This window comes from Somniosus microcephalus, chromosome 5 (genome assembly GCF_052327205.1).
Source record: "Somniosus microcephalus isolate GS21.2 chromosome 5, FLI_Smic_1.0, whole genome shotgun sequence".
Taxonomy (NCBI): domain Eukaryota; kingdom Metazoa; phylum Chordata; class Chondrichthyes; order Squaliformes; family Somniosidae; genus Somniosus; species Somniosus microcephalus.
In genome coordinates, this window is record NC_140991.1 from 296,325,974 (window position 1) to 296,353,203 (window position 27,230).

The following is a 27,230-nucleotide window of genomic DNA, read 5'->3' on the forward strand; positions in this document are numbered from 1 at the left end:
CCCACTGGGGATCCCACTCTACGTGATTTATATGTTGGAGGAAGAAGAGCAGCAGGAGGCGGTAAGGGAAGGCAGATTAATTGGGCAGCGTTAAAGGAGAACCAGGCCACCCCGGTATTGCCCATCCAGCAGGATGTCGACGCCCAGCTGCACTTTCCGAGGCTTTTTCCAGGAGCTGCCCTTCAGTCGGGAAGTTTTGGAGGAGCTCTGTTCATCGCTGCAGCCAGATTTCTAAACTAAAGACGGCAGCACGGACAGCTCTCACTGTGGGGGGAAGTGACCACCGTTCTCCACTAGTACGATAGCAAAATACTGCAGATGTTGGAAATCTGAAATAACAACAGAAAATGCTGGAAAAACTCAGCAAGTCAGGCAACATCCGTGGAGAGAAATTTGAGTTGACGTTTCGGGTTTGACCCTTCTTCAAAACTGGAGAGAAAAGGAACTAGATCGAAGGCAGGGCTGCGATCGGACAAAAGAATAAAAGAACCAAAAGAAGTAAAAGAGATTAGAAGCTAGACGAGATGGTAATAGGCTGTGATTAGGTGTAAAGTGTACTGGCAGGGCAAAAGATAGCTGCCAGGTGTGAGAGAGAAACAAAAGGAAAGGGGGGGGGGGAAAGGAAAGGAGTGGAAAAATATAAGTGAAAATGAAATGGGGGCCGAGGTTATGATCTGAAATTGTTGAACTCGATATTGAGACCGGAAGGCTGCAGAGTGCCTAATCGGAAGATGAGGTGCTGTTCCTCGAGTTTACGTTGAGCTTCCGTGGAACAGTACAAGAGGCCAAGGACGGTGAGGTCCGAGTGGGAATGGAGCGGTGAATTGAAATGACAGGCGACCGGAAGCTCGGGGTCACCCTTACGGACTGAACCGGAGACAGTTGCTGAGGAAAATGATGTGGCTGTGAAACCGAGTCTTGGCAGATACCTGATCAAACACGAGAAGGGAAACTGAAAGTAATGAAGATGAACAAGGTTGAAGAGCCAAACGGAGATCCCGTCGCAGAGAAGAGCAGAACTTCTTCAAGGTAGGCATTCCTAGAAGAGGTGTGGCAGTGAACCAAACACTAGTACGATAGCAAAATACTGCAGATGTTGGAAATCTGAAATAACAACAGAAAATGCTGGAAAAACTCAGCAAGTCAGGCAACATCCGTGGAGAGAAATTTGAGTTGACGTTTCGGGTTTGACCCTTCTTCAAAACTGGAGAGAAAAGGAACTAGATCGAAGGCAGGGCTGCGATCGGACAAAAGAATAAAAGAACCAAAAGAAGTAAAAGAGATTAGAAGCTAGACGAGATGGTAATAGGCTGTGATTAGGTGTAAAGTGTACTGGCAGGGCAAAAGATAGCTGCCAGGTGTGAGAGAGCTTCCGGTCGCCTGTCATTTCAATTCACCGCTCCATTCCCACTCGGACCTCACCGTCCCTGGCCTCTTGTACTGTTCCACGGAAGCTCAACGTAAACTCGAGGAACAGCACCTCATCTTCCGATTAGGCACTCTGCAGCCTTCCGGTCTCAATATCGAGTTCAACAATTTCAGATCATAACCTCGGCCCCCATTTCATTTTCACTTATATTTTTCCACTCCTTTCCTTTCCCCCCCCCTTTCCTTTTGTTTCTCTCTCACACCTGGCAGCTATCTTTTGCCCTGCCAGTACACTTTACACCTAATCACAGCCTATTACCATCTCGTCTAGCTTCTAATCTCTTTTACTTCTTTTGGTTCTTTTATTCTTTTGTCCGATCGCAGCCCTGCCTTCGATCTAGTTCCTTTTCTCTCCAGTTTTGAAGAAGGGTCAAACCCGAAACGTCAACTCAAATTTCTCTCCACGGATGTTGCCTGACTTGCTGAGTTTTTCCAGCATTTTCTGTTGTTATTACCGTTCTCCACTGTTCTGCTCCAGGCTCAGTCTGGACAGCTGCAGGGCACCACTGTCAGATCAGCCAATTTGCTGCACATTTGTTTATAAGGGAACAAGTCACCCAATGCCCTCTTTGACACCGCGGCTCGGTTTATACAATTTAAACAGTGCTCCCACACAGATCCTAAGAGGGCCATCGAGTTTTCAGAATTGCTCCTTCCCCAGGGTTGTCGGGGTTTTTGATTCCACCCATGTGGCATTGCGTGCCCCAAATGTAAACCCCCAAATATATATGAACAGCAAAGACTTTCATTTCCCTGAATGTGCAACTCATTTGGGATGGCAGGCACAGCTTCTTGTGCATGAATTCGCAACACGCTTGGAGCTATCTTGATGCCTTTCTACTGCACCAATCCAGTGCCCCAGCTCTATGTCAATACCTGTAGTGGGGTCAAAGGCCGGGATGGCGGCTGGATGACCAAGGGATTCCCGCTACTGCAATGGCTCACAATGCCTCTTCTAAGGACCACCAGTGCTTCAGTGAATAAGCCATTGGTATGTTCAATGTAGGGTTCTAGTGTCTGGGTAGGGGCCCCGCAGGATGTACCTAGCACCGCCTTGCGAATTATGGTAACATGTTGTCTGCTTCACAGTTTTGCAATCAGGCAAGGACAGTTGGTCGATGTTGCAGAGAATACCAGAGAGTAAAGTTGTCTTGCTGCAATTATATAGGGCCCTAGTGAGACCACTTGTGAGAGCAGCATCGAGCGCGGCAGAGCTTAAAACCGGCAGCGAGGAGCGAGGCCCGACCACAGAGCCTGGACCTGGGTGAGAGCAGCATCGAGCGCGGCAGAGCTTAAAACCGGCAGCAAGGAGTGAGGCCCGACCACAGAGCCTGGACCTGGGTGAGAGCAGCATCGAGCGTGGCAGAGCTTAAAACCGGCAGCGAGGAGTGAGGCCCGACCACAGAGCCTGGACCTGGGTGAGAGCAGCATCGAGCGCGGCAGAGCTTAAAACCGGCAGCAAGGAGCGAGGCCCGACCACAGAGCCTGGACCTGGGTGAGAGCAGCATCGAGCGCGGCAGAGCATAAAACCGGCAGCGAGGAGCGAGGCCCGACCACAGAGCCTGGACCTGGGTGAGAGCAGCATCGAGCGTGGCAGAGCTTAAAACCGGCAGCAAGGAGCGAGGCCCGACCAATTCAGCAGTGGGGGACAGAGGTAAAAAGTAATCAAAGTGTGACGTCTGCAGGAAGCAGGTAAGTGGTTGGTGAGTATTTCTCTTTTTTAAACTTTAACTCTGGTCTATAGTTTCTAAGGCCTTTCTGGTGTAGCGGGGACTGTTGCTAAACTATTTAACTGTAGTGTAATTAGTGGGATTGATTGATTTAATTTAAACTCAATTAATTAAAGGGTAAGTCATGGCAGTACAGCCCGGCCCTGTGATCTGCTCCTCCTGCGATATGTGGGAACTCGGGGACACTTCCTGTGTCCCTGACAACTACGTGTGCAGGAAGTGCACCCAGCTGCAGCTACTGACAGACCGCATTGCGGCGCTGGAGCTGCGATTGGATGAATACTGGAGCATTCACGATGCTCGGGACATCGTGAATAGCACGTTTAGGAAGTTGGACACACCACAGGTAGAGGTTGGACAGGAAGAAAGGGAACGGGTGACCAACAGGCAGAGTACTAGGCGCAGGCAGGTAGTGCAGGGGTCCCCTGTGGCCACCCCCCTCTCCAACAGATACACCACTTTGAGTACTGTTGGGGGGGATGGCTTATCAGAGGAAGGCAGCAGCAGCCAACTTCCTGGCACCAGGGGTGGCTCTGCTGCACAGAATGGGAGGAAAAAGAGTGGTAGAGCTATAGTAATAGGGGATTCAATTGTAAGGGGAATAGATAGGCGTTTCTGCGACCGCAAACGAGACTCCAGGATGGTGTGTTGCCTCCCTGGTGCAAGGGTCAAGGATGTCTCCGAGCGGCTGCAGAACATCTTGGAAGGGGAGGGTGAACAGCCAGTTGTCGTGGTGCATATAGGCACCAACGATATAGGTAAAAAGCGGGATGAGGTCCTAAAAGCGGAATATAGGGAGTTAGGAGGTAAATTAAAAAACAGGACCTCAAAGGTAGTAATCTCAGGATTGCTACCAGTGCCACGTGCTAGTCAGAGTAGAAATAGAAGGATACTTCAGATGAATACGTGGCTAGAGGAATGGTGCCAGGGGGAGGGATTCAAGTTCCTGGGACATTGGAACCGGTTCTGGGGGAGGTGGGACCAGTTCAAACAGGACGGTCTGCACCTGGGCAGGGCTGGAACCGATGTCCTAGGGGGAGTGTTTGCTAGTGCTGTGGGGGAGGGTTTAAACTAAAATGGAAGGGGGTTGGGAACCTGAGCAGGGAGACAGAGGAAAGGGAAACAAGGATAAAAGCAAAAGATAGGAAGGAGAAAAACAAAAGTGGCAGTCAGAGAAATCAACGGTTTAAATCAAACGTGGCCACAGTAAATAATAATTCTAATAGGTCTAAGAGCGTTAAAAAAACAAGCCTGAAGGCTTTGTGTCTTAATGCGAGGAGCATTTGTAATAAGGTGGATGAATTGGCTGCACAAATAGAGGTAAACAAATATGATTTGGTTGGGATTACGGAAACGTGGCTCAAGGATGGCCAAGACTGGGAACTCAACATCCAGGGGTATTCGATATTCAGGAAAGATAGGCAAAAAGGAAAGGGAGGAGGGGTAGCATTACTGGTTAAAGAAGGGATTAACACAATTGTAATGAAGGATATTAGCTCTGATGATGTGGAATCTGTATGGGTAGAATTGAGAAATACTAAGGGGAAAGAAACATTAGTGGGAGTGGTATATAGACCTCCAAACAGTAAGGCGGAGGTTGGGGATGGCATTAAAAGGGAAATTAAAGAAGAGTGTAATAAGGACACAGCAGTCATCATGGGTGACTTTAATCTACATATAGATTGGGCTAACCAAATTAGTAACAATACTGTGGAGGAGGAATTCCTGGAGTGTTTACGGGATGGTTTCCTGGACCAATATGTCGAGGAACCAACCAGAGATCAGGCCATCTTAGATTGGGTATTATGTAACGAGAAAGGATTAATTAGAAATCTTGTTGTACAAGGCCCCTTGGGTCAGAGCGATCATAATATGATCGAATTCTTCATTAAGATGGAGAATGAAGTAGTTGACTCAGAAACTAGGGTCCTCAATTTAACTAAAGGAAACTACGATGGCCTGAGGAGCGAGTTGGGTAGGATTGATTGGGGAATGGCACTCAAAGGGTTGACGGTGGATAGGCAATGGCAAACATTCAAAGGCCGAATGGATGAACTACAGAAGTTGTTCATCCCAGTTTGGCATAAAAATAAAACAAAAAAGGTGACTCAACCGTGGCTAACAAGGGAAATTAGGGATAGCATAAGATCCAAGGAGAGGACATACAAATTGGCCAGAAAAAGCAATAATCCTGAGGATTGGGAGCAGTTTAGGATTCAACAAAGGAGGACAAAGGGATGAATTAAGAAAGGGAAAATAGAATATGAGAGTAAGCTTTCAGGGAACATAAAAACTGACTGTAAAAGCTTTTATAGATATGTGAAGAGAAAAAGATTGGTGAAGTCAAGTGTAGGTCCCTTGCAGTCAGAATCGGGGGAATTTATAATGGGGAACAAAGAAATGGGAGACCAACTAAATACATATTTTGGTTCTGTCTTCAAAAAGGAGGACAAAAATAACCTCCCAGAAATACCGGGGAACATAGGATCTGATGAAAGGGTGGAACTGAAAGAAATCAGTATTTGTAGGGAAATGGTGTTAGGAAAATTGATGGGACTGAAGGCCGATAAATCCCCATGGCCTGATAATCTACATCCAGGGTACTTAAGGAAGTGGCCCTAGAAATAGTAGATGCATTGCTGGTCATCTTCCAGAACTCAATAGACTCTGGAACAGTACCCATGGATTGCAGGGTAGCTAATGTTACCCCGCTATTCAAAAAAGGTGGCAGAGAAAAAGCGGGGAATTATAGACCGGTAAGCCTGACATCGGTAGTGGGGAAAATGCTAGAGTCCATTATAAAAGATGTAATAGCAGAGCACTTGGAAAGCAGTGACAGGATCGGACAAAGTCAACATGGATTTACAAAAGGTAAATCATGCTTGACTAATCTACTGGAATTTTTTTGAGGATGTAACTGGTAAAATAGATAAGGGAGAACCAGTAGATGTGGTGTATTTGGACTTTCAGAAGGCTTTTGATAAGGTCCCGCATAAGAGATTAGCGTGCAAAATTAAGGCACATGGGATTGGGGGCAAGGTATTGACTTGGATAGAGAACTGGTTGGCGAACAGAAAGCAAAGAGTTGTAATAAACGGGTCATTTTCCGAGTGGCAGGCAGTGACTAGTGGGGTACCGCAAGGATCGGTCCTAGGACCCCAGCTGTTCACAATATATATTAATGATCTGGACGAGGGAATTGGATGTAATATCTCCAAATTTGCAGACGACACAAAGCTGGGTGGGAGGGTATGCAGTGAGGAGGATGTCATGAAACTCCAGTACGATTTGGATAGGTTAGGTGATTGGGCAGAAACATGGCAAATGTACTTTAATGTGGATAAATGTGAGGTTATCCACTTTGGTGGCAAAAACAGGAAGGCAGATTATTATTTGAATGGCAATAGATTGGGAGAAGGGGAAGTGCAAAGAGACCTGGGTGTTCTTGTGCACCAGTTGCTGAAGGTAAGCATGCAGGTGCAGCAGGCGGTTAAGAAGGCAAATGGTATGTTGGCCTTCGTAGCAGGAGAGTTCGAGTACAGGAACAAGGATGTCTTGCTACAGTTGTACAGGGCCTTGGTGAGACCGCACCTTGAGTATTGTGTGCAGTTTTGGTCGCCTTATCTGAGGAAGGACATTCTTGCCATGGAAGGAGTGCAGCGAAGATTCACCAGGCTGATACCTGGGATGGCAGGAATGACGTATGAGGAGAGATTGTGTCGATTGGGCTTATACTCACTGGAGTTTAGAAGATTGAGAGGGGCTCTCATCGAAACCTATAAAATTCTGTCAGGCCTGGACAGACTAGATGCTGGAAGGATGTTCCCGATGGTCGGGGAGTCCAGAACCAGGGGTCATAGTCTAAGGATAAGGGGTAGGACATTTAGGACTGAAATGAGGAGGAATTTCTTCACCCAGAGAGTGGTGAACCTGTGGAATTCTCTGCCATAGAGGGCAGTGGAGGCCAGTTCATTAAATATATTCAAGAAAGAGTTGGATATTGTTGTGTATGTACCTTTAAGAGAAGAACTGATTCTATACTGCAGTACCGGCAGTGACCACCCCTGTATATAAAGCCATAGCAGGCTTCTGTACTTCAGTCTTGAATTACTCTCTGTTCAGTAAATAGCTGTTTTATTGTTCTCCTGCAGTCTGAGTATTATTGTTCGTCGGACACTACACTGGCGACGGGCAGGTTTGAACTCACCTGCAGTACTGCATCACCTCACGGGGATCTTTTCCCTGAAGAGAAGCTTCTTGGAGGTCGAAGTCAGAACGGCTGGCGTCGACCGCGGGCAACTGCCCAGGGATCCATCAGAGAGTTGCAGGGGAGGCTGTGGAGAGCTGGGCCTGGCTCCCCAGTCGAGGTGTTCCAGCAAGTCGTGCTGGTAGCAGGTAGTGCGCTGACCCTTCCGGACTGTGGCGGGCTCGGGCTCGATTGAGCGGCTCTGCAAAGGGGCCGTGCAGCGTCGTCAGGAGGAAGAGAGAGAGAGAGAGAGAGTGGAGTGCACAGGTGCTCAAGAACAGGGCAGCGTGGAGAGGATAGAACGCGGGGAAGGAAAAGTGAGACGCGCCGAAGCCGCGGGTCGCCACCATTACCCTGTATAACGCTAGGAGCAGCGTGGCAGCAAGGGGAAGAAGGAAAAGCGCGGGAGGCGCCATTTTATTCCATTGGGGAAGAAGGAAAAGCGCGGGAGGCGCCATTTTATTACATTGAGGAAGAAGAAAAAGCGCGGGAGGCGCCATTTTAAATCACCCAAGATGCCGAAGAGTGGCAACGAGGTAGAAGACTGGACCACGTATGTGGAAAGAATTGAAGTGTACTGCAATGCCAATGAGGTGGCCAATGGGCGCGAGAACGTACGGCCTATTGCGGAATTTAATTACCCCAGCTAAACCAATGGAGAAAAGTTTTGAAGAGATTGTTAATATCTTACAGGAACACCTAAACCCTACACCGCTGCTGATAGCAGAAAAATTCAAGTTCCATAAAAGAAACCAGCACAAAGATGAGAACAATGCTGACTATCTTACGGAACTACGCAAGTTATCGAAGCACTGCCAGTTCGGAGCAGGACTGGCAGACACCTTACGGGATAAGTTTGTCTGCGGGCTCCAGAGTGAAGGAACCCAGAAACGACTACTTTCGGAAAAGGACCTGACGCTAGAACAGGCTTTCAGCGTGGCAGTATCCTACGAAGCAGCAGCACGGGGAGCTGCGGAAATACAACAGAAACCACAAGAATACAGCGCTAATGAAATGGCGTATGGAGCAGAAAAGTGCTATCGCTGCGGCAGAACAACCCATGATCAGAAGGACTGCTGGTTTAAGGACAAAGTATGCAGGCAATGCGGGAAAATGGGACATATAGCAAGAGTCTGCAGGTCGGGAAAGAAAACCAACACTACAAGAACTACTAAGGAAAAGTACAAGAACGTAAAAAAAATGACAGACAGTAGTTCGGAAGATCAGGAGAGTGATAATGACTCCGGGAGCAGGAGACTAAGTTGTCTAAAGTTACACAACCTGATCGCAAAGGAGGATCACCGAACCATTTGGGTCACCCTCATGATAGCAGGGTCCCAAGTAAAGATGGAATTGGATACAGGATCAGCCCTAACTGTCATGAATCGACGAGACTATTAGCGGCTATTCTCACACATACCCTTGAAGGACACGTCCATTGTATTGAAGACATACACAGGGCAAAAATTCTACCCCAGAGGAAAAATAAGGGTGCCAGTTGAATACAATGGCAAGGAAACACAGAAACTGTACCTATATATACTACCGGATGGAGGACCACCACTATTGGGATGTGAATGGATCCGAAAAATACAATTGGATTGGCATTCCATTCAGGTGCTATCTGTGACTGATAAAAAGGATGATGACGTCACACCTGGATGTCTGTCAAAAATTCTAACTGACGCGAAAGAGGTGTTCCAACAAGGACTTGGGACTCTAAAAGGAGTAACGGCAACGATAAAAATCGAAGATAACGCAAACCCAAAAAGATCCGCCCAGCCGTTGAAGCAGAGCTGGAGAGTCTGGAGCGTTCGGGTGTGCTGTCCAAGGTAGACTGGAGCAAGTGGGCCACACCCATCGTTCCTGTAATGAAGAAATTATTGAGCAGCACGCCTGGGGAACCGAAGAAGGTTCGCATCTGTGGGGACTTCAAGGTAACTGTGAACCCAGTCCTGCACACAGTACAATATCCACTTCCACGGATAGAAGATATTTTCACCTCACTATCTGGAGGGAAACGCTTTACAAAGATTGATCTGGCCCAAGCGTATCTACAAATGGAGGTGGAAGAAGCATCTAGGAAATACCTCACGATAAACACTCACAAAGGCCTTTACCAGTACAATCGACTGGTATTTGGGGTAGCATCATCCCCGGCTATTTGGCAGAGGGTGATGGAACAAGTCCTGCAAGGGATCCCGGGGACCCAGTGTTATTTGGACGACATCCTGGTTACAGGCGAAAATGACAGTGAACACCTTGCCAACCTGGAGCAGGTGCTCACGAGATTACAGGAATATGGGCTACGAGCCAACCGCCCCAAATGCGAGTTCTTCAGGAGACAAATCTCGTATTGTGGCCACATGATTGATGAGGAAGGGTTGCATAAGTCGCCGGACGAGATTGAGGCTGTAGTCAAGGCTCCAGCACCGGAAAATGTGTCACAACTGAGGTCGTTCCTCGGGTTGGTGAGCTACTACTATAAGTTCTTGCCGAATTTATCTACAATTCTGCACCCACTGAACGCCCTACTGCAAACTGGAGTAACATGGAAATGGAGTGATGAGTGTAAGCGTGCCTTTCAGAAATGTAAATGCCTAATCACTTCAAAAGAAGTATTGGCCCACTACAATCCAACACTACCAATTCGGTTAGCATGTGATGCGTCTCCCTACGGCATCGGAGCGGTGCTGTCACACAAATTCCTTGACGGTTCAGAGAGGCCAATAGCCTTTGCGTCGCGCTCGTTAACCTCAGCCGAGCGTAACTACGCCCAGATTGACAGGGAGGCCCTCAGCCTGATGTGGGGGGGGGGTGAAGAAGTTGAATCACTATCTGCACGGGCAGAAATTCACCCTACTGACTGATCATCAGCCCCTGGTCTCCATTTTTAACCCAAAGAAGGGCGTTCCGGTGATGACGGCGCAACAGCTGCAAAGATGGTCACTTTTTCTAGGGGCACATCAGTACGACATAGAGTACAAGGGTACGAAACAGCATGGAAACACTGATGGGCTGTCGCGCCTACTGTTGCCTACGGTAGAGGAAGCACCTGCAGTGGACCCTGTTGAGATATTCCATTTGACCATAGTCGAATGTCTACCTGTTACAAACTCAAGTATAGAGAAGGAAACCCGAAATGACCCGACACTCTCTCGGGTCTATGATTTGACGGTGAAGGGATGGCCAGCACATGGCGACTCACTATTGCCAGCATTCTCGCCAAGGAGAGAACAGCTGTGAGTGTGCCGGGGGACCTTGATGTGTGGATCCCGAGTGGTAATTCCACCCAAGTTGAGAGATAGAGTGCTCAATGAGCTTCATGAGGGTCATCTGGGAGGGGTAAAAATGAAGAGCCTAGCCAGGGCGTTTGTGTGGTGGCCGGGAATCGATAAAGAAATCGAGGATATGACCAAGAGATGCACAGGATGCCAGAAGGTCCAAAACGCTCCACCACAGGCCCTGCTACATCCATGGGAGTGGCCCTCATCTCCATGGCAACGGGTACACATTGATTTTGCTGGTCCATTTATGGACTCAATGTTCCTAATCGCTGTGGACGCCCATTCAAAATGGCCAGAGGTCATCAAAATGTCCTCCACCACCACGGAGAAAACTATTGCAGTCCTACGGACCATCTTCACCAGGAATGGCTTGCCAGAACAGATTTGCTCCGACAATGGACCACAGTTTGTGTCCGAGGATTTCCGGAGGTTTCTGAGGAATAAAGGGGTGAAACATTACACATCTGCCCCATATCATCCAGCCACAAATGGATTGGCTGAGAGGTTTGTCCAGACCTTTAAAAAGGCAATAAAGGCAATGCATAATGACGACATACCACTACAACACAAGGTGGATAATTTCTTGTTTGCTTACCAGAATGCGACACATGCAGTCACCAACCAAACTCCAGCCATAATGTTCTTCAACCAAAGGCTAAGATGTCACCTGGATTTGCTCAAACCAAACATAAGACGAGATGTTGAGGATAAGCAATTCCAGCACATAAATGAGAAGCCAACCAGGAGCTTCAAGATAGGGCAACCAGTCTTGGCCCGCGACTACCGAACAGAAAAATGGCAGCCAGGAACGATAGGCACACAGCAGGGACCACTAATGTACACAGTGGACGTTGGAGAGAGCATTCTGAGACGCCATGCTGACCAGATTCTAGAGTCACAGGAACAAGCCAAACCCATACCATGAGCAGGTGCACCTGGTAATCAACCCAAAGTACAGATTGCGTCTACCTCAGAAGCAGTGGTATTGGAAGCTGATGAACCAACCAATGACAATGAGCCAGAATCAACTCCGCCGCAAGAACAGGATACTCGAGAAAGGCGTTATCCAGTCAGGATCAGGAAGCCTCCTCAAAGACTGAACTTATAAATGATTATTTCAGTTGATGTATATAGTACAGAGAAAATTGTAATTGTAATTAGTTATTATTTAGTTGTTAAATGAATGTTATGTACTGTTTATCTAAAAGGGGAGGAATTGTTGTGTATGTACCTTTAAGAGAAGAACTGATTCTATACTGCAGTACCGGCAGTGACCACCCCTGTATATAAAGCCATAGCAGGCTTCTGTACTTCAGTCTTGAATTACTCTCTGTTCAGTAAATACCTGTTTTATTGTTCTCCTGCAGTCTGAGTATTATTGATCCTCGGACACTACAGATATATTTCTTAAGGCTAAAGAGATCAAGGGATATGGGGAGAAGGCAGGGACAGGGTACTGAATTTGGATGATCAGCCATGATCTCATTGAATGGCGGAGCAGGCTCGAATGGCCTACTCCTGCTCCTATCTTCTATGTTTCTATGTTTTGGTCTCCTTACCTAAGTAAAGACATACTTGCCATAGAAGGGAGTGCAATGAAGGTTCACCAGACTGGTTCCTGGGATGGGGGGATTGTCCTATGAGGACAGATTGTGTAGACTAGGCCTATATTCTCTAGAGTTTAGAAAAATGAGAGTTGATCTCATTGAAACATACAAAATTCTTACAGGGCTTGACAGGGTAGATGCGGGGGAGGATGTTTCACCTGGCTGAGGAGTCTAGAACCAGGGGTCACAGTCTCAGAATAAGGGGTCGGACATTTAGGACTGAGATGAGGAGAAATTTCTTCATTCAGAGGGTGGTGAATCTTTGGAATTCTCTACCCCAGAGGGCTGTGGAGGCTCAGTCGTTGAGCATATTCAAGACAGAGATCGATACATTTTTGAATATTAAGGGAATCAAGGGATATGGGGATAGTGCAGGAAAGTGGAGATGAGGTAGAAGATCAGTCATAATCTTATTGAATGGCGGAGCAGGCTCGAAGGGCCAAATGGCCGACTCCTGCTCCTATTTCTTTGTTCTTATGTGTGATATTGACACTGGTGATGTTGTAGACCTGACCCAGGAATAACAGAAGTGTAGTTGCGGTAACAACTGTTACTAGACAACTGAGACAGACTCATTCATAGTATCATAGAATCACACAGCGCAGAAGGAGTCCACTTCACCCATCGTGCCTGTGCCAGCTTTTTGAAAGAGCTATTCAATTAGTCCCACTCCCCTGCTCTTTCCCCACAGCCCTGCATTCGGCACACCCTCAGCACACAGATACACAGATGAATAGAGAACAGGCTCAATGGTCTAAGTGAAATCCTTTGCTCCTCACAGCTAGCCATCACAGTCTCATTCTGAGCCTCACACTAAGCACATTACCTGCTCCTCATTGTCCTACAAGAGAACTAAACACCAAGCAGTCCCTACATCAAATATTCCAGTGATTTATTATAACTATTCACAAAACAGTACCGTTTTTTATGTAGTGTGCACACCCCTTGTGACATAGAACATAAGAACATAAGAAATAGGAGCAGGAGTAGGCCAATTGGCCCCTCGAGCCTGCTCCGCCATTCAATACGATCATGGCTGATCTGACCCTAACCGCCAATCCACTATGACAGGACTATCTCCTGAATCTAACAGCATTAGACACACGAAAACAGGAGCAGGATCAGGCTACACGGCCCCTGGGCCCGCTCCGCTACCCACAGGGCCATGACTTATCCGAACCTAGACTCATGTCCAAATTCCTGCCCGCTCCCCGTAACCCTTAATTCCCTTTTCTACTAGGAAACTGTCTATTTCTGTTTTAAATTTATGTAATGATGTAGCTTCGACAGCTTTTTGGGGCAGCATATTCCATGGACCTACCACCCTCTGAGTGAAGTAGTTCCTCCTCATCTCAGTTTTGAAAGAGCAGCCCCTTATTCTAAGACTATGCCCCCTAGTTCTAGTTTCACCCATCATCTGGAACATCCTCCCTGCATCCACCCGATCCAACCCCTTCATAATCTTATATGTTTCAATAAGATCGCCTCTCATTCTTCTGAACTCCAATGAGTAGAGTCCCAATCTACTCAACCTCTCCTCATATGTCCATCCCCTCATCCCCGGGATTAATCGAGTGAACCTTCTTTGTACTGACTCGAGAGCAAGTATGTCCTTTCTTAAGTATGGACACCAAAACTGTATGCAGTATTCCAGGTGCGGTCTCACCAATACCTTGTACAACTGAAGCAATACCTCCCTATTTTTATATTCTATCCCCCTAGCAATGAAAGCCAACATTCCATTGGCCTTCTTAATCACTTGCTGCACCTGCATACTAACCTTTTGAGTTTCGTGCACCAGGACCCCCAGATCCCTTTGTACTTCAGTACTTTCAAGTTTCTTGCCATTAAGATAATAACTTGCTCTACGATTTTTCCTGCCAAAGTGCATAACCTCACACTTTCCAGTATTGTATTCCATCTGCCAAATCTCTGCCCACTTACTTAGCCTGTCTATGTCCCCTTGCAGGTTTTTTATGTCCTCCTCACTCACTACTTTCCCTCCCATCTTAGTATCATCTGCAAACTTTGACGTGTTACACTCGGTCCCCTCCTCCAAATCGTTAATATAGATTGTAAAGAGTTGGGGACCCAGCACTGACCCCTGCGGAACACCACTGGTTACTGATTGCCAGTCTGAATATGAACCATTTATCCCAACTCTCTGCCTTCTGTTAGACAGCCAATCCTCTATCCATGCCAGAATATTACCCCCAATCCCGTGATTTTTTATCTTAAGCAATAATCTTTTGTGTGGCACCTTGTCAAATGCCTTTTGGAAGTCTAAATACACTACGTCCACTGGTTCACCTTTATCCACCCTATATGTTACTTCCTCAAAGAACTCCAGCAAATTTGTCAAACATGACTTCCCCTTCATAAAACCATGCTGACTTTGTCCTATTAAATTATGATTATCCAAATGTCCTGTTACTGTCTCCTTAATAATGGACTCCAAAATTTTACCTACCACAGATGTTAGGCTAACCGGTCTATAGTTTCCAGCCTTCTGTCTACTGCCCTTTTTAAATAAGGGTGTTACATTAGCAGTTTTCCAGTCTGCCGGGACCTTTGCTGAGTCCAGGGAGTTTTGGAAGATTATTACCAATGCATCCACAATCCCTACCGCCACTTTCCTCAAAACCCTGGGATGTAAGCCATCAGGTCCAGGTGATTTATCCGCCTTGAGTCCCATTATTTTACCAAGTACTACTTCCTTAGTGATTTTAATCGTATTTAGCTCCTCCCCCCCTATAGCCCCCTGCTTGTCAAGTGTTGGGATATTCTTGGTGTCCTCTACTGTAAAGACTGATGTAAAATATTCATTCAGTGTTTTTGCCATCTCCATATTTCCCACCATTAATTTCCCGGTCTCATCCTCTAAGGGACCAACATTTACTTTAGCCACCCTTTTTCTTTTTATATAACTATAAAAACTCTTACTATCTGTCTTTATATTTTTTGCTAATTTACTTTCATAATCTATCTTCCCTTTCTTAATCAATCTTTTTGTTATTTTTTGCTGTCTTTTAAAGTTTTCCCAATCCTCTATCCTCCCACTAGATTTGGCTACCTTATATGCCCTTGTTTTTAGTCGAATACTATCCTTAATTTCTTTACTTAGCCACGGATGGCTGTCTTTTCTTTTACACCCTTTTTTTCTCAGTGGAATATACTTTTTTTGGAATTTGTAAAATAACTCCTTAAATGTACACCACTGATCATGTATCGTCTTATCCTTTAACCTATTTTCCCAATCCACTTTACTCAGTTCCGCTCTCATACCTTCATAGTCTCCTTTATTCAAGCTTAGCACGCTTGTTTGAGATACAGCCTCCTCACCCTCTAACTGAATATGGAATTCAACCATGTTATGGTCACTCATTCCAAGGGGATCCTTTACTAGGACATTTTTAATTAATCCTGTCTCGTTACACAGGACCAGATCTAAGGTTGCTTGCCCCCTGGTTGGTTCAGTTACATACTGCTCAAGAAACCCATCCCTAATACACTCAATGAACTCATCCTCAAGGCAGCCCTGCCCAATTTGATTCGTCCAATTAAGATGATAGTTAAAATCCCCCATAATTATAGATGTTCCCTTATTACAAGCCTCAACTATTTCCTGATTGATACTCCGTCCAACCGAGTTGCGACTGTTCGGAGGCCTATATACTACACCCACTAGTGTTTTTTTCCCCTTATTATTCCTTATCTCCACCCAAACTGTTTCATTATCCTGATCCTTTGACCCAATATCATTTCTCTGTATTACAGTGATTCCTTCCTTTATTAACATAGCCACCCCACCTCCCCTTCCTTCCTGCCTGTCCTTCCTGATTGTTAAATAACCTGGTATGTTTAATTCCCAGGCATTGTCACCCTGCAGCCATGTTTCTGTAATGGCCACAAGATCATACCCATATGTAGCTATTTGTGCCTTTAACTCGTCTATTTTGTTACGAATGCTACGTGCATTCAGATAGAGAACTTTCAAATATGTTTTGTGACACTTAGTTCCTGCTATTGCCCTTTTTATTACTTTACCTTTTACTCCACACCTTCTACCCCTTCCTGACACGCTCTGGTTTTTAATTTCCCCACTGCTACCTAAGTCTATGACCTTCTCTGTTGTCATTTGTATTATTTGCTCTCTAGGAACCTCCCCCCCACTAGTTAGTTTAAAGCCCTCTCTACAGCCCTAGTTATATGATCCGCCAGGACTCTAGTCCCAGCACTGGCCAAGTGAAGCCCGTCCCAACGGAACAGCTCCCTCCTGTCCCAGTACTGGTGCCAGTGTCCCAGGAAGCAAAACCCATTTCTCCCACACCAGTCTTTGAGCCACGCATTTAACTCTCTTATTTTATTTGTCCTAGCCAAATTCGCTCGTGGCTCAGGTAATAATCCAGAGATTATTACCCTTGTGGTTCTGCTTTTTAATTTGGCCCCTAGCTGCTCAAACTCCCTCAGCAGAACCTCCTTCCTTGACCATAGAAGCTTTTCTCTGCCTTATTCTAACACTTCCATGTGCTACCTGAGGACCTGGGGTGTGAGATATAAATATCTGCTGCAAAAAATATTGTCAGCCTTTTGGGATGAAGGTATATCTTCTCTCGGGGCCCCAGGTCCTGGGATGAACACAGCATAGGTTGACTCTTTATTAGAGACTACTTAGCAGCCTGGCTCTGCAAAGGTGAAGACTTTTGTGGGAAGCTGATGGAGTTGCTGCTTTGTGCAGCTGTCGTGAGGGAGAGAAGCCTCTTGTGTCTGCCACAGCAGGCAGCTCATCGGCTCCTGGAAACGGGTTTCTGGTATAAGTGATCAGTGAGAGAATGGAACTCATGGAATTAAAAAGATCCTTAAATCCCTGAGAGTCATACAAATATACTTTATCCAACATCCCCCTGAGGTTAAGAAGGCAAATGGTATGTTGGCCTTCGTAGCGAGAGGGTTTGAGTACAGGAACAAGGATGTCTTGCTGCAGTTGTACAGGGCCTTGGTGAGACTACATCTTGAGTATTGTGTGCAGTTTTGGTCACCTTATCTGAGGATGTTCTTGCCATGGAAGGAGTGCAGCGAAGATTCACCAGACCTGGGATGATAGGAATGACGTATGAGGAGAGATTGGGTCAATTGGGCTTGTACTCGCTGGAGTTTAGAAGAATGAGAGGGGATCTCATTGAAACTTATAAAATTCTGACAGGACTGGACAGACTAGATGCAAGAAGGATGTTCCTGATGGTCGGGGAGTCCAGAACCAGGGGTCACAGTCTAAGGATAAGGGGTAAGCGATTTAGGACTGAGATGAGGAGGAATTTCTTCACCCAGAGAGTGGTGAACCTGTGGAATTCTCTACCACAGAAGGCAGTAGAGGCCAATTCATTAAATATATTCAAGAAGGAGTTGGATATATTTCTTAAGGCTAAAGGGATCAAGGGGTATGGGGAGAAAGCAGGGACCGGGTACTGAATTTGGATGATCAGCCATGATCGCATTGAATGGTGGAGCAGGCTCGAGGGGCTGAATGGCCTACTCCTGCTCCTATCTTCTATGTTTCTATGTTTATGTTTCTATGCCGTCCTGTGTGTTTTACAATTCATTTGACATTGACCTCTCCAGTTGGTCCTCTAAGACAGCAGTTCTCAAACTTTTTTAGTTGAAGGACCCCTTTTCAAATGGATTAGTAATTACGGACCCCCCGTCTAAATTATAATACTCATAATATGAAAGCACTGCATGTAAAGTGTGTTTTGAGAATGCTTTTAAGAAAACAGGTATTTACTAACAGATATCAGTGAGATGGGTATGCCTGCTTCTCACACCAATTCTGGGCACTCTGCAGCAACAGAGGGCCACTATTAGCCACTTAGCGCTGGACAATTTTTAAAGCCGTCAGCAGGCTGGCCGAGGTGGGTGAGGGCACGAGCACCCATGCACATGCTGGGATGCTGCTGGAAGAAAGACTCACCGCCACACTGTCCCACTGGCATGTTCTGCAACAGCTGCACTGTTCAAGCACGCGTTTGAAGGGCCCCCTCAGGCGCTGTGATCACGCGTCAGGAGGTTGGCACAGGGTCGCAGCGCCACGGAGAGGAATCGGCTCGACCTGCAGGGAGCGCTGGTTGCAAGGCGAGTGAGAGCTGCGGGCCTCTGTGAGGAGGCGGACCCAGCCATTGAGAATAATTCGCAAGAACTGAATCAGTGTCGGTTTCATAAAGCAATACCTCCGGTAATTATTTTAAATATTTAACCCTTATAAAGGAGACGTCACCCTCCAACGCCCTCCCCATAGAGTTTAGCTAATGAGACCAAAAGCCAAAAAAACTATGAGTCATTTTAATTATCTCTGAACCACATTTAAAGTGGAGACCTGCTCACTTCTAGGAGGTGCCCTGCTTTGGATCCATTGGCAGGATAGGCACACCAACGTCAGTGTTCTCACTCAGGCCAACATCCCCAGCATCGAAGCTTTGACCACGCTCGATCAGCTCCGATGGACGGGTCACATCGTCCGCATGCCCGATACGAGACTCCCAAAACAAGCGCTCTACTCGGAGCTCCGACACGGCAAGAGAGCCCCAGGCGGAAAGAGGAAATGCTTCAAGGGCACCCTCAGAGCCTCAGGGGAATTGATAATGGGGAACAAAAATGGCTGACCAATTAAATACATACTTTGGTTCTGTCTTCACAAAGGAGGACACAAATAACCTCGCAGAGATGTCGGGGAACATAGGATCTAATGAGAGGGAGGAACTGAATGAAATCAGTATTTGTAGGGAAATGGTGTTAAAGAAATTGACGGGATTGAAGGCCGATAAATCCCCAGGGCCTGATAATCTACATCCTAGGGTACTTAAGGAAGTGGCCCTAGAAATAGTAGATGCATTGCTGGTCATCTTCCAAAATTCTATAGATTCTGTAACAGTTCCCATGGATTGGAGGGTAGCTAATGTTACCCCACTATTCAAAAAAGGTGGTAGAGAGAAAACGGGGAATTAAGCCTGACATCGGTAGTGGGGAAAATGCTAGAGTCCATTATAAAAGATTTAATAGCAGAGCACTTGGAAAACAGTGACAGGATTGGACAAAGTCAACATGGATTTACCAAAGGTAAATCGTGCTTGACTACTGGAATTTTTTGAGGATGTAACTGGTAGAATAGATAAGGGAGAACTAGTGGGTGTGGTGTATTTGGACTTTCAGAAGGCTTTCGATAAGGTCCTGCATAAGAGATTAGCGTGCAAAGTTAAAGCACATGGGATTGGGAGCAAGGTACTGACTTGGATAGAGAACTGGCTGGCAGACGGGAAGCAAAGAGTTGGAATAAACGTCTCTTTTCCCGAGTGGCAGGTGGTGACTAGTGGGGTACCGCAGGGATCGGTGCTAGGACCCCAGCTATTCACAATATATATTAATGATCTAGACGAGGGAACTAGATGTAATATCTCCAAGTTTGCAGACGACACAAAGTTGGGTGGGCGTGTGTGCTGTGAGGAGGATGCCGAGAAACTCCAGTATGATTTGGACAGGTTAGATGATTGGGCAGATGTATGGCAGATGCAGTATAATGTGGATAAATGCGAGGTTATCCACTTTGGTGGCAAAAACAGGAAGGCAGATTATTATCTGAATGGCAATAGATTGGGAGAAGGGGAAGTGCAATGAGACCTGGGTGTCCTTGTGCACCAGTCGCTGAAGGTAAGCATGCAGGTGCAGCAGGCGGTTAAGAAGGCAAATGGTATGTTGGCCTTCGTAGCGAGAGGATTCGAGTACAGAAACAAGGATGTCTTGCTGCAGTTGTACAGGGCCTTGGTGAGAGCACACCTTGAGTGTTGTGTGCAGTTTTAGTCGCCTTACCTGAGGAAGGATGTTCTTGCCATGGAGGGAGTGCAGCGAAAATTCATCAGACTGATACCTGGGATGGCAGGAATGACGTATGAGGAGAGATTGGGTCGATTGGGCTTATACTCGCTGGAGTTTAGAAGAATGAGAGGGGATCTCATTGAAACTTATAAAATTCTAACAGGACTAGATGCAGGAAGGATGTTCCCGATGGCGGGGCAGTCCAGAACCAGGGGTCACAGTCTAAAGGTAAGGGGTAAGCCATTTAGGACAGAGATGAAGAGGAATTTCTTCACCCAGAGAGTGGTGAACCTGTGGAATTCTCTACCACAGAAGGCAGTTGAGGCCAATTCATTAAATATATTCAAGAAGGAGTTAGATATATTTCTTAAGGCTAAAGGGATCAAGGGATATGGGGAGAAGGCAGGGACAGGGTACTGAATTTGGATGATCAGCCATGATCTCATTGAATGGCGGAGCAGGCTCGAGGGGCCGAATGGCCTACTCCTACTCCTATCTTCTATGTTTCTATGTTTCCTTGAAAAAGTGCAACATCCCCACTGACACCTGGGAATCCCTGGCCCAAGACAGCACAAAGTGGAGGAGAAGCATCCGGGAAGGCGCCGAATACCTCGAGTCTCTTCGCCGGGAGCAAGTGGAAGCCAAGCGCAAGCAGCGCAAGGAGCACACGTCAACCCAAGCACCCCACCCACATGCCCCTTCAACCACCGTCTGCCCCACCTGTGACAGAGGCTGTAGGTCCCGCATTAGACTCATCAGTCACCTGAGAACTCATTTTTAATCTGGAAGCAAGTCATCCTCGGTTCCGTGTCCATTCTATCTCCCGCATTTCTGCCCTCACCCCTGTCCCTCCCTCCTGGAACCACGATAGTTTTCCCCTTGTCTTCACCTTTCACCCCACCAGCCTCCACATTCAACGGATCATCCTCCACCATTTCCGCCACCTCCAAAGTGATCCCACCACCAAACGCATCTTCCCCTCCCCTTTCAGCATTCCGTAGGGACCGCTCCCTCCGAGACACCCTAGTCCACTCCTCTTTCACCCCCAGCACCCCTTCCTCTTCACCCGGCACCTTCCCGTGCAAGCGCAGGAGATGCAACACCTGCCCTTATACCTCCCCCCTTCCCACTGTTCAGGGCCCCAAACACCCCTTCCAGTTGAAACAGCGATTTACTTGTACTTCTTGCAATTTAGTATACTGTATTCGCTGCTCACGGTGCGGTCTCCTCTACACTGGGGAGACGAAACGTAGATTGGGTAACCACTTTGCGAAACACCTCCGTTCAGTCCATAAGGGTGACCCCGAGCTTCCGGTCGCCTGTCATTTCAATTCACCGCTCCATTCCTACTCAGACCTCACCGTCCTTGGCCTCTTGCATTGTTCCACGGAAGCTCGAGGGACAGCACCTCATCTTCCGATTAGGCACTTTACAGCCTTCCGGACTCGATATCGAGTTCAACAATTTCAGATCATAACCTCGGCCCCCATTACATTTTTACTTATTTTTTATCCACACCTTTGTTTTGGCCCTTTCACCCCCCCCCCTTTTTTCTCTCCCACATGGCAGCTGTCTCCCATTCTGCCAGCGCATTTCATACGTAATCTGAGCCGTCTTTTGTCTCCACTAGTCCTATCACCATCTCGTCTCGTTTTGAATACCTCTTAATGTCTCTTCATTTCTCTTTTGTTCTCTCCCAGCCTGGCCTTTCAATCTATTTCATTTCCTGTGCTTTTTCAGTCTTGACAAAGGGTTTGACCCGAAACGTTGACTCTATTTTCTCTCCACGGATGTTGCCTGGCCTGCTGAGTTTTTCCAGCATTTTCTGTTGTTATTTCGGATTTCCAGCATCTGCAGTATTTTGCTATCGTACTCGGTTCCGAGGGACTGCCTAAGAAGAAGAGGAGATGTCCTGCTTGCCTGTTGAAAAGAGTAGGTTAATATTGGGCCCTGTGAGAAGGCAGCGGGATCGGAGGTGGTAAGTTGCAAAGGGCATTTTGACTGTACCCTGCCCGGTTTCCACCGGGTAGGAAAGGGGGTTGAAATCCACTGCTCCTCCACCTGATTATCCTTCTTTAGTTCTGGCGATCCATAGCAATTCCCAGTTCAGGGTTACCTTCCCTTATTGTCACTGATCTCTACCCCAATTGACTAAGCCCTGAGCTTATAAAATTGAAGCTGCACTCAAGGTATTTGTAGGCAAAAGAAATGCGCCTGTTTATATTGTGAAAACAGCCCGAGCAGACGGTGCTTGGCGCAGAACTGAATGCAAGTGCCACTGAAAAGCACAACCCAATTGGTTGTTAGCAGCGATTTAATAACGTGTTTGCCATGCTCGTTCCATGCCATGAGACATCCTGTGCAATTGTAGCCTGGCGCCAACCTGTCTCTTTACATCTGCTTTTTGCTTTCATTTTCTTTAAGACGCGTTGGCCTTTTGAGTTTTCAACTTTTGAATTGCAGCGCAATATGCACCACTCAAATAATCATTTTTAATTTTTAATTACCTCCGGTCGCAGACCCCCTGGAAAGTCTCTACGACCCCCAGGGGTCCATGGACTCCAGTTTGAGAAATACTGCCCTAAAACTTCCAATCATTGTTCCTCAAAGTTACACCATGTTATGCCTGATTTACGCCTGTAAAACGGGGCACAACGAGGTCTAATTTCTACTCTAGGGTGCCACTAGATATTGGGCTAGAAGGAGTGGAGTCCAAATTTGTATGTGATACTAAAATAGGAAGCAAAGTAAATAATTCTGAGGATTGAAGGAAACTGCAAGCGGAAATGTTGAGGTGGAGAAATGGGCACCAAAAAGTGGCAGTTTGAGTTCAATGGCAGTAAATGTATATTGGGACACTTTGATTAATAAGAAGTCATGATATTCTTTGGGGAAGAGTTGGGTGGTATGGAAGAGCAGAGGGATTTGGGGCTTCCCATAAACCTGCTGCCCTTGTCCTTCTAGGTGGTGGAGGTCGTGGGTTTGGGAGGTGCTGTCGAAGGAGCCTTGGTGGGTTGCTGCAGTGCAACCTACAGCTAGTCACACTGTAGCCACGCTGCACCGGTGGTGGAGGGACTGGATGTTTGAGGTGGTGTATGGGGCTGCCAATCAAGTGGACTTTTTTGCCCTTGAGTCTCGTTGCAGCTACACCCATCCAGGCAAATAGAGAGTATTCTATTACACTCCTGACTTGTGCCTTGTAGGTAATGGAAAGGCTTTGGGGAGTCAGGAGGTGAGTCACTCACTGCAGAATACACAGCCTCTGACCTGCTCTAGTGGCCACAGCATTTACTTGGCTGGTCCAGTTGAGTTTCTGGTCAATGGCATCCCCCAGAATTTTGACGGTTGAGGGATTCAGCAATGGCAAGAGGACGTGGTTAGACTCTTGTTGATGATGTCCATTGCCTGGCACTTATGTGGCGCAAATGTTACTTTTTTTAAAATTCGCTTATGGGATGTGGGCATCACTGGCAAGGCCAGTATTTATTGCCCATCCCTATTGCCCTTGAGAAGGTGGTTGTGAGCCACCTTCTTGAACCGCTGCAGTCCGTGTGGTGAAGGTACTCCCACAGTGCTGTTAGACAGGGAGTTCCAGGATTTTGACCCAGCGACGATGAAGGATCGGTGATATACTTCTAAGTCAGGATGGTGTGTGACTTGGAGGGGAACTTGGAGGTGGTGGTGTTCCCATGCGTCTTCTAGGTGGAAGAGGTCGCGGGTTTGGGAGGTGCTGCTGAAGAAGCCTTGGCGAGTTGCTGCAGTGCATCTTGTAGATAGTACACACTGCAGCCACGGTATGCTGGTGGTGGGGGGAGTGAATGTTTAAGATGGTGGATGGGGTGCCAATTAAGCGGGCTGCTTTGTCCTGGATGGTGTCGAGCTTCTTGAGTGTTGTTGGAGCTGCACTCATCCAGGCAAGTGGAGAGTATTCCATCACACTCCTTATTTGTGCCTTGTAGATGGTGGAAAGTCTTTGGGGAGTCAGGAGGTGAGACATTCACCGCAGAATATCTAGCCTCTGACCTGCTCTTGTTGCCACAGTATTTATGTGGCTGACCCACTTATCAGCCCAAACCTGAATGTTGTCCAGGTCTTGCTGCATGCAGGCATAGACTGCTTCATTATCTGAGGAATTGCGAATGGGACTGAATCAGCGAACATCCCCACTTCAGGGTGAATTTCCTCGATGTTGGCAGCTTATTGGTGTATAAACGACATAGGATTTTTTTTTAGTTGGGAAATTTGGGTGGAAGGCATTTCTGCCACTTGTGTGCCTTTAAGGCGCTTCCCTAAATTTCCCTACGCTTCTTGAGTTTTCCCACGATTCATCCACCGAGTGCTCACTGGCCTTATTTGCATATGTCAGAATGGGAGCCAGTAACATTGAAACAGCGTATGTAAACATGTTATGTTGTAATTACACCTTCCTGCCAGTGGTGGCGTGCCTCCACTATGAGGAGGGTGTAATTACAACAGGACACGTTTTCATAGACACTTATTATAAATGTGGGCGTAGGAATTTATAATAGAAAAAACTGTCAGCGATTACATGCAGATTTTTAAAATATTACTGCTTGGTCTCCCGAGGCTTTGCAGGTGGGTAGTCAAGACCAAGTGCAGTCTTCAAGTCAAGTAAGGTTAGAGGGCGGAAGGCACAATGGGATTAAAGCAGAGAAAGGAGGAGAGGAGGAGACACGGGGACGAAGGGGGAAGGGAAGGGCGAAGAAAGAGAGAAGGGGAGAGGGAAAAGCGAGGGTGTGGAGAAGCAGGGGAGGAAGAGCGAGAGGGGGAGGAGCAGGGAGCAAGGGGGTGGACAGGTGGGCTCCTCTTCAGGCCTCCCGCATAGCCATATTAAAAACAATGCAAAGGGCTCTGCTCCACGCCTTGCTCTCTCACCTCTCTGACAGCCAGCATTTCTTCTCTAGGTAGCACAGGAATTTTTTTGGGGAGGGGTGGGGGGCATGGGCTGGGGATGAAATTCTAGCCATTAAAAATGATTTTATCGAGCGAGTGAATCAGGGATTTGTGACTGCAATGACACTCTTAGAAGGGACACAGCGGGTCACTGCCAGGCCAGAGAGTGGCCTGTACGAGGTCGTGTCTGTTGAGTGTTTGACCAATGAAAATCAAGCTTTCTGGGCTGCTGGAGGTCTGTTCTTGGCCCAGCCAATAACTGACCCTGCTGGTTGGAGAATGGCCTGTTCTAGGCCATGGCTGCTTACCACCCCCACCAATCAGAAACTGGCCCAGAATCCAAAGCAGCAGCAAGAGGGTGGACAAGATTAGGGTAACATACCAGAGATACGAGGAACACTAAAAATAAATCAAGAGGAGGAACTTACTAGATTTAATATAAGTAAAAAAAAATTCTAATGGAGAAAATAATGAGACTAAAGATAAACACATCTCCAGGACCTGATGGTTTCCACCTGCAGTAAGAGATTAAAAATGAGCGTAACAGGGCACGTTTAGTAGAACGCAATTGCGGCCACAGAATGTTAAAGATGAAATGTACTAATTATTCGTATGTTTAATTGCAGAAATGACCATACCAGTTTAGAAAGATGAAACTTACAAAAAGAGACACTGACATAACCCTTTTCTGGAAAAACGAAACTTAGTCGTGGTCAAGAGAGGGACTCGTTTCTCAGAAATCACATGACCTGATGACTCATTTCCAAGAAATCAGAGGGTCCACAGGCCCCTGCAGTGAAAAGTGAAACTTATGTTATAGGCTACCTTGTATAAGTTAGACACACCTAGTTAGTGATTAATGTATAGACTTTTAAATCGATTGGACCTCTGGAGTAGGTGGTCTCGGAAAATGTGTATAACTGTGTGAACCTCAAGAGGTTCAGTGGAGTCGGAGCCTTGTGTTGGGACGCAAGAGCCACAGCTCCCCAGGCCTGAATAAACCGTTTTGACTTCAATTATTGGGTCTGTCTTTCTTACAACAAGCCAGTGTCGTCGACCTTGTATATCACTTGGTCCGCACTTTGGGGGCTTACATCACCACCCCAGGGTATTAAGAGAAGTAGGTGAGAAAATTATAGATGCTCTGGTCATGATCTTCCAAAACTCTCTTGTTTCAGAAATTGTCCCCTCGGATTGTAAAACTGCCAATGTTACTCCATTATTTAAGAAGGATAGGAGAGAGAAACTAGGAAATTATAAGCCTATTAGTCTAATGTCTGTTGTGGGGAAGTTACTAGAATCTGTTATTAAGGACCGAGTGACTGAGCATTTGGACAAATATGAACTGATCAGAGCAAGCCAGCATGGATTTGTAAAGGGTAAGTCATGTCTAACGAACCTAGTTGAATTTTTTGAGGCAGTAACTAATGTGGTAGATAAGGGAGTGCCTATGGATGTTATTTATATGGACTTCCAGAAGACATTCAACAAAGTTCCACACAAGAGACTGTTAGTAAAAATTAAAGCGTATGAAATTGGTGGCAACCTATTGGCTTGGAATTGGTTCGGCGGCGGGAGACAGAGAGTAGGGATAATGGGTATGTACTCAAATTGGCAGGATGTGACTAGTGGTGTCTCCCAGGGATCTGTACTGGGACCTCAGCTTTTCACTATGTTTATCAACAGCTTACATGAAGGAATAGAGAGCCGTATGTCCAAGTTTGCTGACAACACTAAGTTAGGTGACACAGTAAAGAGGGTAGATGGGGAGCAGAAAGTTGCAAAGGGACATTGATAGATTAAATGAGTGGGCAAAACTGTGGCAGATGGAGTTCAGTGTGGGAAAGTGTGAGGTCATCCACTTTGGACCTAAGAGAGATAGATCAGAGTGTTTTCTAAATGGCGAGAAGTTCGGAACTGTGATTAGCAGAGATTCAGGGGTCCAAGTACAGGAATCACTAAAAGCTAGTGGACAGGTACAACAAATAATTAAAAAGGCTAATGGAATGTTGACCTTTACCTCAAGAGGGCTTGAAGTTATATTACAGTTATATTAATCTCTAGTTGGACCCACTACGATGTCCAGCGCAGATTCACCAGAATGTTATCAGTGCTAAAAGAGTTAAATTATGAGGACAGATTGCATCGACTAGGC

General features: G+C 46.6%; 1 protein-coding gene across 4 annotated transcripts in view; it reads left to right on the forward strand.

Moving 5' to 3' along the window:
• The window catches only part of glb1 (galactosidase, beta 1), a 137,853-nt gene extending 111,762 nt beyond the window's left edge, over positions 1 to 26,091 (forward strand). For all 4 annotated transcript variants that reach the window (XM_085989179.1, XM_085989177.1, XM_085989175.1 and 1 more), the window contains one exon: positions 25,702 to 26,091. The gene's annotated coding sequence lies outside the window, so the exon portion shown is untranslated. The remainder of the gene's footprint in view (positions 1 to 25,701) is intronic.
• Positions 26,092 to 27,230: the final 1,139 nt, after the last annotated feature.